The sequence below is a fragment of the Orcinus orca genome, chromosome 18, assembly GCF_937001465.1.
Source record: "Orcinus orca chromosome 18, mOrcOrc1.1, whole genome shotgun sequence".
Lineage (NCBI taxonomy): Eukaryota > Metazoa > Chordata > Mammalia > Artiodactyla > Delphinidae > Orcinus > Orcinus orca.
In genome coordinates, this window is record NC_064576.1 from 78,115,978 (window position 1) to 78,129,372 (window position 13,395).

Sequence of the window (13,395 nt, forward strand, 5' to 3'; positions counted from 1 at the left end):
CAAGACTGTATGGCCAGCAGAGCCTGGAATACTACCTGGCTCTTTCCCCAAAAAGTTTGCCGACCTCTGATCTCAGGCCAGTCTGAGAGCTGGGGGGGAAATCTATAAAAAGCGGCTCATGTTAACCAAACTCATAAAGAGTTTGTGACTTAAAATGTAATTGTATTAACTTATGTGTTCTTTTTCAGTGTTTTTAGAAGGTTTATTGAGCAGAGTGCCTCATATCCTAGAACCTTGGTTCTTGGTTCTGAAGAGTCCAAATTAGTATTCAGAAGGTTCATTAGTAGTCATGGTTATAAATCAGCAGAAGTTATGGGAAGAGCTGCCACATTGGGCCTGTTGTTTAATTTTATGCCAGTCCCTTCCTGCTTCTTGAGTGGGTATTGTTTCTCTTATCATCATTCCTTGATTTAATTATAACCTAACCCTTCCCCCCATGTTCGCTGTACAAAACTCAGGGCAGAAACTGTAGCCAGTAATGAACTTTCATTAATAGGTGCTGGCAGAGCCAACCGATCCCAGGTGTCACTTACTAATGAGGTACAAATACGTTTTCTGAAATAGTTTGTGAATTTTTGAGAGAAGCTGCCATTTTGTGGTTTTAACATGACCATCACTTCTCTTTTTCAGTAAATTATTTAGCTTTAACAAGTAATTTGGTTGTATTGAAGTAGAAGATTGCGTTATTTTGGAAGGCTAAATATCTGACACAGTTGAACAAAGGACATATTTCACAGGGGGTTTTTATAGCCTCTTCATCATCCTATGGAAATAACTGAAGAATTATTTGCTGTAGTGTTTGGAGTCAGATTTAGGTGTGGGAAGGTTATTACCTATCGCTGGTATAATGGCAGCCTGCTTCTGATGGTTTGGACATGATGGTAAAAATCAGAATGGATAATAACAGTTATACTGCAGTGGCCTCGCATAGAATGTTGTAGTTGTGCCCAATTTTTTGTTATTAATATGTTTTATTTATTTACTAAAATAATTTGGTTTCCTACAATGAGCGAAGAACTTTTCTGAATATTTAAGGATGGTACATAATTGGAACTTAGACTCTTATCATCAAATGAAAACAAAGATACATGTTTATAATGTTAACATATACTCTAGGAAGTGATCCTTAGGATTTTGATGATTTGGGGCATTTGTGTTGAAGATATAATACCAATTTTAACCAGCTGTTGAAATCTTTGATCACTTCTCAAAAGGATTATTTAATAATTTTAATAATATCTAATTATTTGTAAGGAAAACTTTAAAATTTTCTTTTTTAACATCTTTATTGGAGTATAATTGCTTTGCAATGGTGTGTTAGTTTCTGCTTTATAACAAAGTGAATCAGCTATACATATACATATATCCCCATATCTCCTCCCTCTTGCGTCTCCCTCCACCCTCCCTATCCCACCCCTCTAGGTGGTCACAGAGCACCAAGCTGATCTCCCTGTGCCATGCAGCTGTTTCCCACTAGCTATTTCACATTTGGTAGTGCATATATGTCCATGCCAATCTCTCACTTTGTCCTGGCTTACCCTTCCCCCTCCCTGTGTCCTCAAGTCCATTCTCTACGTCTGCATCTTTATTCCTGTCCTGCCTGTAGGCTCTTCAGAACCATTTTCTTTTTTCTTTTTTAGATTCCATATATATGTGTCAGCATATGGTATTTATTTTTCTCTTTCTGACTTACTTCACTCTGTATGACAGACTCTAGGTCCATCCACCTCACTACAAATAACTCAATTTCGTTTCTTTTTATGGCTGAGTAATATTCCATTGTATATATGTGCCACATCTTCTTTACCCATTCATCTGTCGATGGACACTTAGGTTGCTTCCATGTCCTGGCTATTGTAAATAGAGCTGCAATGAACATTGTGGTACATGACTCTTTTTGAATTATGGTTTTTCTCAGGGTATATGCCCAGTAGTGGGATGGCTGGGTCGTATGGTAGTTCTATTTTTAGTTTTTTAAGGAACCTCCATACTGTTCTCCATAGTGGCTGTATCAATTTACATTCCCACCAACAGAGCAAGAGGGTTCCCTTTTCTCCACACCCTCTCCAGCATTTATTGTCTGTAGATTTTTTGATGATGGCCATTCTGACTCGTGTGAGATGATAACTCATTGTAATTTTGATTTGTATTTCTCTAATGATTAGTGATGTTGAGCATCCTTTCATGTATTTGTTGGCAATCTGTTTATCTTCTTTGGAGGGATGTCTATTTAGGTCTTTTGCCCATTTTTGGATTGGGTTGTTTGTTTTTTTGATATTGAGCTGCATGAGCTGCTTGTATATTTTGAAGTTTAATCCTTTGTCAGTTGCTTCGTTTGCAAATATTTTCTCCCATTCTGAGGGTTGTCTTTTTGTGTTGTTTATGGTTTCCTTTGCTATGCAAAGCTTTTAAGTTTCATTAGGTCCCATTTGTTTATTTTTGTTTTTATTTCCATTTCTCTAGGAGGTGGGTCAAAAAAGATCTTGCTGTGATTTATGTCATAGAATGTTCTGCCTATATTTTCCTCTAAGAGTTTTATGGTGTCTGGCCTTACATTTAGGTCTTTAGTGCATTTTGAGTTTATTTTTGTGTATGGTGTTAGGGAGTGTTCTAAGTTTCATTCTTTTACATGTAGCTGTCCAGTTTTCCCAGCACCACTTACTGAAGAGGCTGTCTTTTCTCCATCGTGTATCCTTGCCTCCTTTATCAAAGATAAGGTGACCATATGTGCGTGGGTTTCTCTCTGGTCTTTCTGTCCTGTTCCATTGGTCTATATTTCTGTTTTTGTGCCACTACCATACTGTCTTGATTACTGTAGCCTTGTATAGCCTGAAGTTTGGGAGCCTCATTCCTCCAGCTCCATTTTTCTTTCACAAGATTGTTTTGGCTCTTTGGGGTCTTTTGTGTTTCCATACAAATTGTGAAATTTTTTTTCTAGTTCTGTGAAAAATGCCATTGGTAGTTTGATAGGGATTGCATTGAATCCATAGGTTGCTTTGGGTAATATAGTCATTTTCACAGTGTTGATTCTTCCAATCCAAGAACATGGTATATTTCTCCATTTGTTTATGTCATCTTTAATTTCTTTCATCAGTGTCTTATAGTTTTCTGCATACAGGTCTTTTGTCTCCTTAGGTAGGTTTATTCCTAGGTATTTTATTCTGTTTGTTGCAGTGGTAAATGGGAGTGTTTCCTTAATTTCTCTTTCAGATTTTTCATCATTAGTGTATAGGAATGCAAGAGATTTCTGTGCATTAATTTTGTATCCTGCTGCTTTACCAGATTCATTGATTAGCTCTAGTAGTTTTCTGGTAGCATAAAATTTTCATCCAAACTCGGACAAGTGAATATGAGTACTATGTAAAATTACTTTTTTTTTTTTTTAACAGCAGGCATAAAATAAGCTGTCTCAGGCAAACCAGGATGTGTGTGTGGTCACCCTAATCATATGTTATGATTATAAGTAGCATATTCCCCCTCTGTTTTATCATTCACGGTTAGGAGTCTTTTGAATGAATCCAGATTGAAATGGTTACCATGTCCTTTATATTCTTTAACCACTTCATCAGAGGACACTTTGTTGGACTTAATTATTTCTATGTCATATTAGATGACTCTAGTGTCTTCATCGGCCTTAGCTCCCATTAGAGTCACAGAGGGGCTCATATTCCACAAAAATTCCCATATCCCTTTTTCCCTCCTGGGGAGTGTGTATACTCAGCACATACATAACTTTCCCTGACTACTCACCCCAGCTGTGATCCTATATCATTTTTAATATGATTCTTTTTTAGTACTTATATTGCCATCTAAATATTTTCTCACAGTTGTCCAGTATTTGAGCCCTCTTGAGCTTTTTGAGGTCAGGAATCTTGTGTTTGTTATATTGTAGTTACTGAGATGTAAATTGGGAGAGTTAAATAGTTGCTTGATGTCTTCTTTTTCAGATGACAGCGTGCAGCTCAATCATAGTTTTGAGGGTTCTTTATGAGCCACCAAACCTCAGTATTTTTATTTAATACTAACATTTCAGATGTTCAGCATCAGTGGTTTTGAAACATAGGTGGCATTGAAACACACCTATTGATGTATTTCTGTAGAGTTCATAATGGAGTCACATAGTAAAGAGTAAAATTTAAATTTATTTATTTATTTATTTTGGGCTGCATTGGGTCTTCGTTGCTGCATGCGGGCTTTCTCTAGTTGTGGCGAGTGGGGGCTACTCTTCGTTGCGGTGCGTGGGCTTCTCATTGCGGTGGCTTCTCTTGTTGCGGAGTACGGGCTCTAGGCATGCGGGCTTCAGTAGTTGTGGCTCACAGGCTCTAGAGCACAGGCTCAGTAGTTGTGGCCCGTGGGCTTCGTTGCTCTGCGGCATGTGGGATCTTCCCGAACCAGGTCTCGAACCTGGGACCCCTGCATTGGCAGGCGGATTCTTAACCACTGCGCCACCAGGGAAGCCCAAGAGTAAATTTTAAACAGTAAAATAACCATTTTTTGTGCTTGGTTTTCAGCACACGTAACTTTTTAGTATTCAGATTCCACTTGACTATCCCTTCAAGATAGTTAGTCTTACACAAAGACTGGAGGTTCCCTTTAGTAGGAAAAATTTGTTCCCTGTTTTTCCTGTGTTCAAAACAGTCCTGAGCTTCATAGAGGATACAGAGGGGAATCAAGCGCAGAGTCACATCTTTGAGGATTTTAGAGTATTTTAGGGACCGGGGACCTATGTGGGGTAGGTTAAGAGACGCAGCTAAAAAGTTCTGAGAGTTTAGAGAAAATTGTATGCTGGAGAGTGAATGTGTAGTCTCTGCACTCTTCTGGGGCTCTTTTGGGTGCATTTTAAAAACTGATGTGATTGGTTTATTATTCCACTGTGTTGTAGGTATACCTCTGTCTTTTCATTTGAAATGGTAAGTTCTTCTAATCTTACTTGGTTCAGAATGGTCAGATCTTTTAGGTAACGTTTACGTTTTTAGAGGGGTTGGAGAAGAGGAGAGTCAAGATTGGCGAATACAAGTGAACTAAAGTGAACATGTTTTTGAAATGTCCACTACATGCAATGCAAACAATAGGAATTTTGTTCAGTAATTAAATAGCTTGAAGTAATAACAGAAGGTTCTAGGAAGACATAAAAACTTGTTGGTTCTGCTTTGTGATTTCTTGTTGTAATATTTAGAGCCCCCTACAGGAGTTCTCCTACACGGGGATTATGTAAAAAAAATTTTTTTTTAGGCCAATCAATATCCCGTATCTTTTGTACTTCATGTTGAGGGCATGAAGCTCTGTAGTATCACCTGAAATGTCAGAATTTTCCTACCAAAGCGAACTAGATAAATGTGAATATCGATATCCATGTGTAATTATTAACTAACTGCTAGTGGCAGGGAGCAAAAAACTTGGGTTTGTAAGCGTGCTCTGCTGATGAAATGCATTTACTTCTGTTTGAAATTTCAAGTAATTTAAAGTAAAATGGGTGAGTTTGCCTCTTTGTCTTATGATATCCTCCACTACACTGTGTACCACGTTTCAAATCCTGTCTTTTCTGGTTATAAATTTGCCACAATTCTCATAATATATATAACGTCTTAATTTGACGTATTATTGCTTTTTCTAAATCCTGCTTTTAAACAATAGAAATGCTTGTATATTAGTTTAGCTTATAATTGTAAATTTTAAATAACTTTTTGAATTGTATTTAGTTATTTAAATATTTTAAATATTACTATATTTTGAATCTGTTGCTTTGAGTTATCTACTTAGAAACAATATATAATTTGTCAGGATTTCAAAGCTTCTGGTAGACTGCTAAGATAACTTGTTTTATGTCTAGTATCATGAATAGAAAAAGACACTCTCCTCTTTTAAATACGTTCTTAATCCTTCATACATTGGAACACATGTGCTTTGTTTGCTTTCTTCTGTTGGTGGGACCGATTTGGAATTGCTTCTTATGCAGCTTATATTTGCTCTTTAATCTTTCATCCCTTGATCTGGCCAGTCTTGATAGTTGTTTTGATTTTGATATGGAAATGTACTGGGTAAGAGGTTACAGGTAAAGAAATGCAAACCAGTCACCAGTATTATATGTGCCTTGGTAAGATGTAATTGAAAGTAGTCTGTGTTGTAGTCGGTATTCAGATTGCTGATTTCTTTAAGAGTTTGGGATAAAATAACTAAATTTGAAAAATAATTATATATATTCCTAATTAATTTCAGTTTTTAAAAGCAGCTTTTCAGAGGGAGTTTGCCATGACAATTGAAAAGGATAAACTTGAAAATGTCCCTCAGGTATATAGATTAGAAATAAAATTCTAAGCTCAATATAAATTTGTTTTAAAAATTGATTTGTTTAAAATATTTATTCCCTTCTGTCTCTTGATGCATGCTAGATTATGTGTAGTTATATTTAATTCATCTTCAATTAGAAAGCCATCCTGTGTTTTAAAAAGTGACAATTAATTTTGCTACATGGTCAGTTGAATTTGACAGTGACCTCAGAACAATCTGTTTACAAAGTTACCTGAACCAGGCTTTAAAAATACACTGTTGGGGGCTTCCCTGGTGGCGCAGTGGTTGAGAGTCCGCCTGCCGATGCAGGGGACGCGGGTTCGTGCCCCGGTCCGGGAAGATCCCACATGCCGCGGAGCAGCTGGGCCCGTGAGCCATGGACGCTGAGCCTGCGCGTCCGGAGCCTGCGCTCTGCAACGGGAGAGGCCACAACAGTGAGAGGCCCGTGTACCGCAAAAAAAAAATAAATAAAAATACACTGTTGAGTGAATGTAGTTTAAGAGGCGCATGTGTTTAGCTTAATCAGTACAGTAAACTAAGGATAAAGCCCCCTACTTGTATTTGTGGTTCCTTCTATTTCTGATTCAATATTTAACAAGTAAGAAATGTTTATTATTTCATGACTAAAACTTGTGACATAAATTAAGATATAATTTATTCAAAAAGAAACATTTTTAAAGTTTTTAAAAAGTAAATTTTTTAGAGTAGTTTTAGGTTCACAGCAAAATTTAGCAGAAGGGACATTTCCCACGCACCCCATTCACCCCACATACGTACAGATGCCCTCACATCAGACTCCTACCAACATCAGACTCCCACAGCATACAGGGTGCACTTGTGTCTTACACATCCGCATCACCAATAGTTCATAGTTTACATTCGGTGTTGCACATTCTCTGGGTTTTGACAAATGGAAAATGACACGTACCCACCATTCAGTCTCACACAGAGTAGTTTCACTGCCCTAAAAATTCTCTGTGCTCCACCTGTTATTCCTCCCTCCCCATAATTCCTGGCAACCACTGATTCTTTTCCTGTCTCCATATTTTTGCCTTTTTCACAATGTCGTATAGTTGGAATCATACGATATGAAGTCTTTTCATATTGGCTTTTTAGTAATATGCATTTAAGTAAGGTCCCTCCTCTATGTTTTTTCATGGCTTGATAGCTCATTTCTTTTTAACATTGAATAATCCATTATCTGGATGTACCACAGTTTGTTTATCCATTCACCAAATGAAGGACATCTTGGTTGTCATTTATGAATAGAGTTGTTACAAATATCCGTGTGTAGGTTTTTGTGTGGACATAAGTTTTCAGTGCCTTTGGGTAAATAACGAGAGGCGTGATTGCTGGATCATAGGGTAAGAGTATGTTTAGTTTTGTAAGAAACTGTTAAATTGTCTTCCAAAGCAGGCATACCATTCTGCATTCCCACCAGCAGTGTATGAGAATTCCTGTTTCTTCACATCCTCACCAGCATTTCCTATTGTCACCATTTAGGATTTTGGACATTTTAATAGATGTGTTGTGGTAACTGTTTTGTCTTAATTAGCAGTTCCCTAATGAAATGTGATGTAAAGTTTCACTTAAGCAATCATAAACCTGAGGAACGTTTCCTCAATACTCATGGGGGCAGGCATTTTAGAATGCAAATTGAAGGGAAAAACCCACTATAAATTTTATATTTTAAAGATTGTCTTATGTTACTTAAAATATCCCCCCCCCAATATAACAGTGAGTGATATAATGTCTTGGAAAGTGTTGTTTTTTATTACTTGAATTAAAAATGTTAAGTCTTCCACACTTTCTCTGTTGGTTATGTTGGAAAGTTTGCATGCTATTATTTGAGCTCTACTAATAGGAACATTTCTTGTTTCCCTTTTTAGTTTATTAGAAGATTAATTTCTTGATGCACACCTTTCCATAACTTAACACTTTTTAAATGAGTGGATAATTTCTTGGCAAAGTGGCCTACTTTTTTGTGATTTTAGTTTTCTTTATACCTTTTTTTTTTTTTTTTTGGCCGTACACGGGCCTCTCACTGTGGTGGCCTCTCCCATTGGGGAGCACAGGCTCCGGACACGCAGGCTCAGCAGCCATGGCTCACGGGCCCAGCCGCTCCGCGGCATGTGGGATCTTCCCGGACCGGGGCACGAACCCGCGTCCCCTGCATCGGCAGGCGGACTCTCAACCGCTGCGCCACCAGGGAAGCCCTGTTTATACCTATTTTTAAAAAATATTTCACATAATTGATTTTTGTTCCATTCTTGTAAATATGTTTGTTACCTAGTATTTCTAGATGCTGACTGTTTGTTTTCTCCAATGAATGTTTGACTAGCTATCTAACAGTCTTATTATTCTTGTATGTAAACTTCTCTAGTGAAGGAAAAGCTATATTTCCAAGTGCTAAGAGTAATTTATTTTTAGGAAAATTTCTAGGAATATTTAATGATAAAAAGGTTGAATATTGTTACTTGCCAAAACTTAAATGTTTCTCTAGAATTATATTTCTTTTAGATTTAAAAGTTTTATTTCAGCATTTTTGTATCAGGATTTTTAGCATTTTCTTTATTAAGACATGGAACCTAAGTGGCACATTGTGATCCTTAGAAAATCCTTAGAAGTTTCTTTAGAGACATACATGAGAGAGGACTTTATGAATTAAAGAAGAATGATGGTGGCTGTTAGGACTTAGACTGATCAGTGTGTGAGGTGAGCACATTTTGTCATTGACTGCAGAATGTTATTCCAGTTGATAATTACATAGAGTCAATATTTGTTTAAATTAGATTACCTAGAAAAACCCTAAAATATCTTCAAAAATCACAGATTGATATCCTGAGTAGTAAGTATTAAAGGAAAAAAAATCAATATTATACATAAAATAATGTCAGGTTCTGCACATTGGGGTATACTGGTTTAGTTAATTTACATTAGTGCAAAATTTCTGCCACTTTACATTTTCACGAGTAAATATTGACTGGAATTTAAAATCAGTGGTTATCAAACTTTTTGGTTTCAAATCCTTTTTTAAAGCTCTTAAAAATTATTGAAGACCCCAAAGAGCTTTATGTTTAGGTTATATCATTGTTTACCATGTAAGAAATTAAAAGAGAGATTTAAAAGAATATATGTTATAGTGGGAAGAGTGGCCTTATTTTTACATTTTTTTTGAAATTTCTTTAATGCTCAACTTTGTGTAGTGGGAAGAGTGTTATTTTACTGTTTTACAGTGTTTGGCTTTATAAGAAAATGACTGGCTTCCCATATTTGCTTTTGCATTATTCCACCTATTGCAAAATGCTCTTTTGGTTAAAAAATACGAAGAGAATCTGGTTTCACATGGATAAGTAAGTGGAGAGAGGTATATATATTTTAACCTTTTCAGCTAATTGTGAATATTGTTGTTTGATGCTGCAGTGAAACTTGACAAGCAGTATTTTCTTAAAAGTACTCTTTTGCATTAGAATCCATTGGTCTACCTTTGAGTGGATCTTCTCCCTATGCATGAGTTTGTAATGTCATGTACTGAGCTGAAAAATATTGACTAGTTGAGTTACACAAATCATAAAAATGTTAATGTATTTTGTTATACAAAGTTAGAAACAAATCACATTTCTTAATATCAGCCACTCATCAGAAATCACTGCCAGGTACACAGGTCACTATTCGGTTTGTCTGTCAAATGCTGTCTCAAGTAAAAATCTTGCTCCAAGAAAATGTGTCTTATTCAGCTTTCAGCCCAATCATAAGAATGGGTTTTTTTTGAAATAACCACCATATTTCAGAATGCAGCAGAAATGCTTAATGTATATGTTTTGTTGCATAGAATAATAATAAGACATGTACCTAAAGTTAGAGATTTAATAAAATTAATCATTTTTACTGCTTCATCCAGGTATTCATAGTTGAAATTATTATTTTTTTATATAAAAGAGTATTTTAATTCTTGTCCTTATAAACTATAAAGACAATCATGATTTGGAAATGAGACTGTACCAAACAATGGCCAAAGAAGAATTGTCCATTCTATGCCTTCTCTTTTGTCTGGTCACTCGGAAATATGTTATCAGCTGTAATTGTTGTTGCTTGTCATCTCACATTATTTTTATCCATATATTCACCATAGTCTACCTTCCCGTCCACATAAATTCGAGACCCCTTTTTCACATACTGATATGCCACATCTCTGAGGCCTGGTCAGAATACTGAAAGTCTGTGCCGTGTTTTTGACTGACCTCACCCATTTGGTGTGCTTCATTTTCCCCGATCGGCCACATCTCATTTGCTGCCAGAGAAAATATTGTGACAGGGTTATTCTTTCCACCTGTCTCATGACAGGGTCCTGACCTACTCGATGAAGTAACTGAACACGAGTCAGAGATCTTTTCAGAACCAAACTGGTAGCTGTTTCAGACCCATGTCTTAGAAACTGATGAACTACCTGTACTGCAGTTCTTTGAGGACTTCCCTGGTGGTCTAGTGGTTAAGACCGTGCGCTTGTACTGCAGGGGCACCTGGGTTCGATCCCTGGTCAGAAAACTAAGATCCTGCATGCTGTGGCTCAGCCAGAAAGAAAAAAAAATAAAATAAAATCCAGCTCTTTGAAACATGGCTTCTGTTTTCTTTTTTAAAATTATTTATTTATTTGTTTAAAAAATTATTTTTTGGCTGTGTTGGGTCTTCGTTGCTGCACACGGGCTTTCTCTAGTTGCGGCGAGCAGGGGCTACTCTTTGTTGGGGTGCACGGGCTTCTCATTGCGGTGGCTTCTCGTTGTGGGCTCTAGGCGCATGGGCTTCAGTAGTTGCAGCACGTGGACTCAGTAGTTGCAGCTCGTGGGCTCTTGAGCGCAGACTCAGTAGTTGTGGTGCACTGGCTTAGTTGTTCCATGGCATGTGGGATCTTCCCGGACCAGGACTCGAACCCGTGTCCCCTGCATGGGCAGGGGGATTCTTAACCACTGCGCCAGCAGGGAAGTCCTGTTTTATTTTCTTACAATCTAATCTTCAGTCTTTTCTGGATGCTCGGCTGGGACAGCCATAATTGAAATCATTTAAATGTAGTTGTATTGTAATGTCTAGAGTACAATGATTACTGGTAAAAATTGAATGCCAGTGCCTTGGTTTGTGCTGAAACACCAGGATTTTTGCCCATCATTGCTCTTGCACCATCCCTGCGAGTGTCTCAGTGAAAAGCCCAATTAGACCAGTGTTAGAACTGTGTTCTAATAAACTAGTTTTGAGTTTGTGCACGTCTTGAATGTGTCTTGGGGACTCTCTTCAATCCAGGAACCACACCTTGAGAACAACCTTTTTGTTGATGGAATGCTGCTTTGATATGCGGCTTTGGAATCAGTAGTACTTTACTTTCTTTTTGGGTAAATTTAGGCATATTTCACTGACCAGCTTTCAAGAATACATATGCAGAATTCTTTTTCTTTGTTTTTCCATAAAATACAAATTAACATTTTATTATTCAATTTAAAGGCAGTGAAATGTGAGAGAGGTTTCAGCTTCCTGGGAAATGAACTTGAACAAGAGAAGCAAAATGTGTCTAACTAGTAGACATGGGTTTTTTTGGTTGTTTGTTTTTGTTTTTTAACATCTTTATTGGAGTATAATTGCTTTACAGTGCAGAATTCTTTTAATCAAAAGGCACAGTCTCTTATAAACATGGTAAGAATACATTAGAAATCTTGCCTTTTGTTAGTCTTGGAATTCTTGAAGAATGAAGGTGCCCTGTGAAGAAGAAAATTCTGTGAACTCTATTTTGGCAGAAGTTTATAGGTCAGCTCAACCACTTGCTACATGTATGACCCTGAGTAAGTTATTGAGCAGGTCTATGACTCAGTTTTATGATCTCTAAAATAGGATAACAGTAGACCTTCATAAGGGTTGCTATGAGGATTTATTGAATTAATTAAAATGGAGTGTTCATCATAGCTTTTATCATTTTATATTGCACTGCAGTCTTTTGAGATTTTTACGTATAAGTTGTTGCCTGTTAAAGCACAATAATTTTTGGTAAAGTAATAAAGCATCATTAAAATTTGTATTATAAAAATATCACACATGTATCAGTTCTAATTTAAAATATATTAGAAGAATTCTTAGGAGAAGTGAGGGCCTTGTTTATGTATTGCTATTGGGGTGGGTACATAGTTAAAGTGCGCTTACTCAAGTGATTCTCCTTATTGATATTTGATATATCAACTTATAATGAGAAGTACTGTCTTAATTTCTGTTGATAACACTACCCTTAAATATTACTTCTGCCTCTTGCATTTTACTAGAAGTATGTAGTAGCGGGTTTATAGAAAGAATAACCTTAAAATATGACTAGGAAGCTAGGGTGTTGGGGTATTTAAGGGGGATTTGAAAATTGAAGTCTCAAAGAGTGAGACTAATAATTACCCTCTGTTAGTGATTAGATATTGCCTTTCTAGTCTTTCATAGTTAAGACAAGTCAAAAAATATGTTACACCTTTGTCCCTAAAAATGTTGGGGCCATAAAATCCATGTATTTTACTCTCTGGTGCTGGAGTGCAAGCAGCTCTTCTTGAAGAGTATCTCTTATAAATAGTACCTGGAAGATTTTGGGTATGCGCAAACAGTCCACACTTCGTCAGTAGGCTTTGCTGATGAGGAAATGACAACTTGGTTTAATTTATTGATAATAGTGCTAAGTGTGATTAGAGAATAGTATTTTCCCTATAATTGCAAAATTATATGAGTTCATCAGTAGTCAGTTTTATAAAATAGCTTTTTTGCTGGTCAGTAATAGTATCCATTAATAGTCAAATGTTTTATGATGAAAAATTTATTTTTTGGAAAGTTAAAAGTTAGCTTTGGGAAAGCTTTGGTGTTTACGTTTCCTAGGCAATGAGAAATGTTTCTTCATGAAGCTATTATGTGAGTGGTATTTTTCTCATATCATAGCTTCATTAAAGGTTAACTTTTGAGGCATCTCTGTTAGGTTAGATGGGCAGTTGATTTGCTGCTTAGTGGCATTTATCTATCATAGGCTTTTATTTCCTTTATTTCTAGCTTTATAGGTGTTTTTCACTATATTTTAAAACCAACCCATTTTATTAATAAGACTGC

At 36.6% G+C, this 13,395-nt stretch overlaps 1 protein-coding gene and 1 pseudogene across 12 annotated transcripts in view; one reads left to right on the top strand and one right to left on the bottom strand.

Moving 5' to 3' along the window:
• Positions 1–13,395, top strand: part of PSPC1 (paraspeckle component 1) — a 108,222-nt gene that overhangs the window by 37,584 nt on the left and 57,243 nt on the right. The window lies entirely within an intron of this gene.
• Positions 10,321–11,683, bottom strand: LOC105748635 (single-stranded DNA-binding protein, mitochondrial-like; annotated as a pseudogene).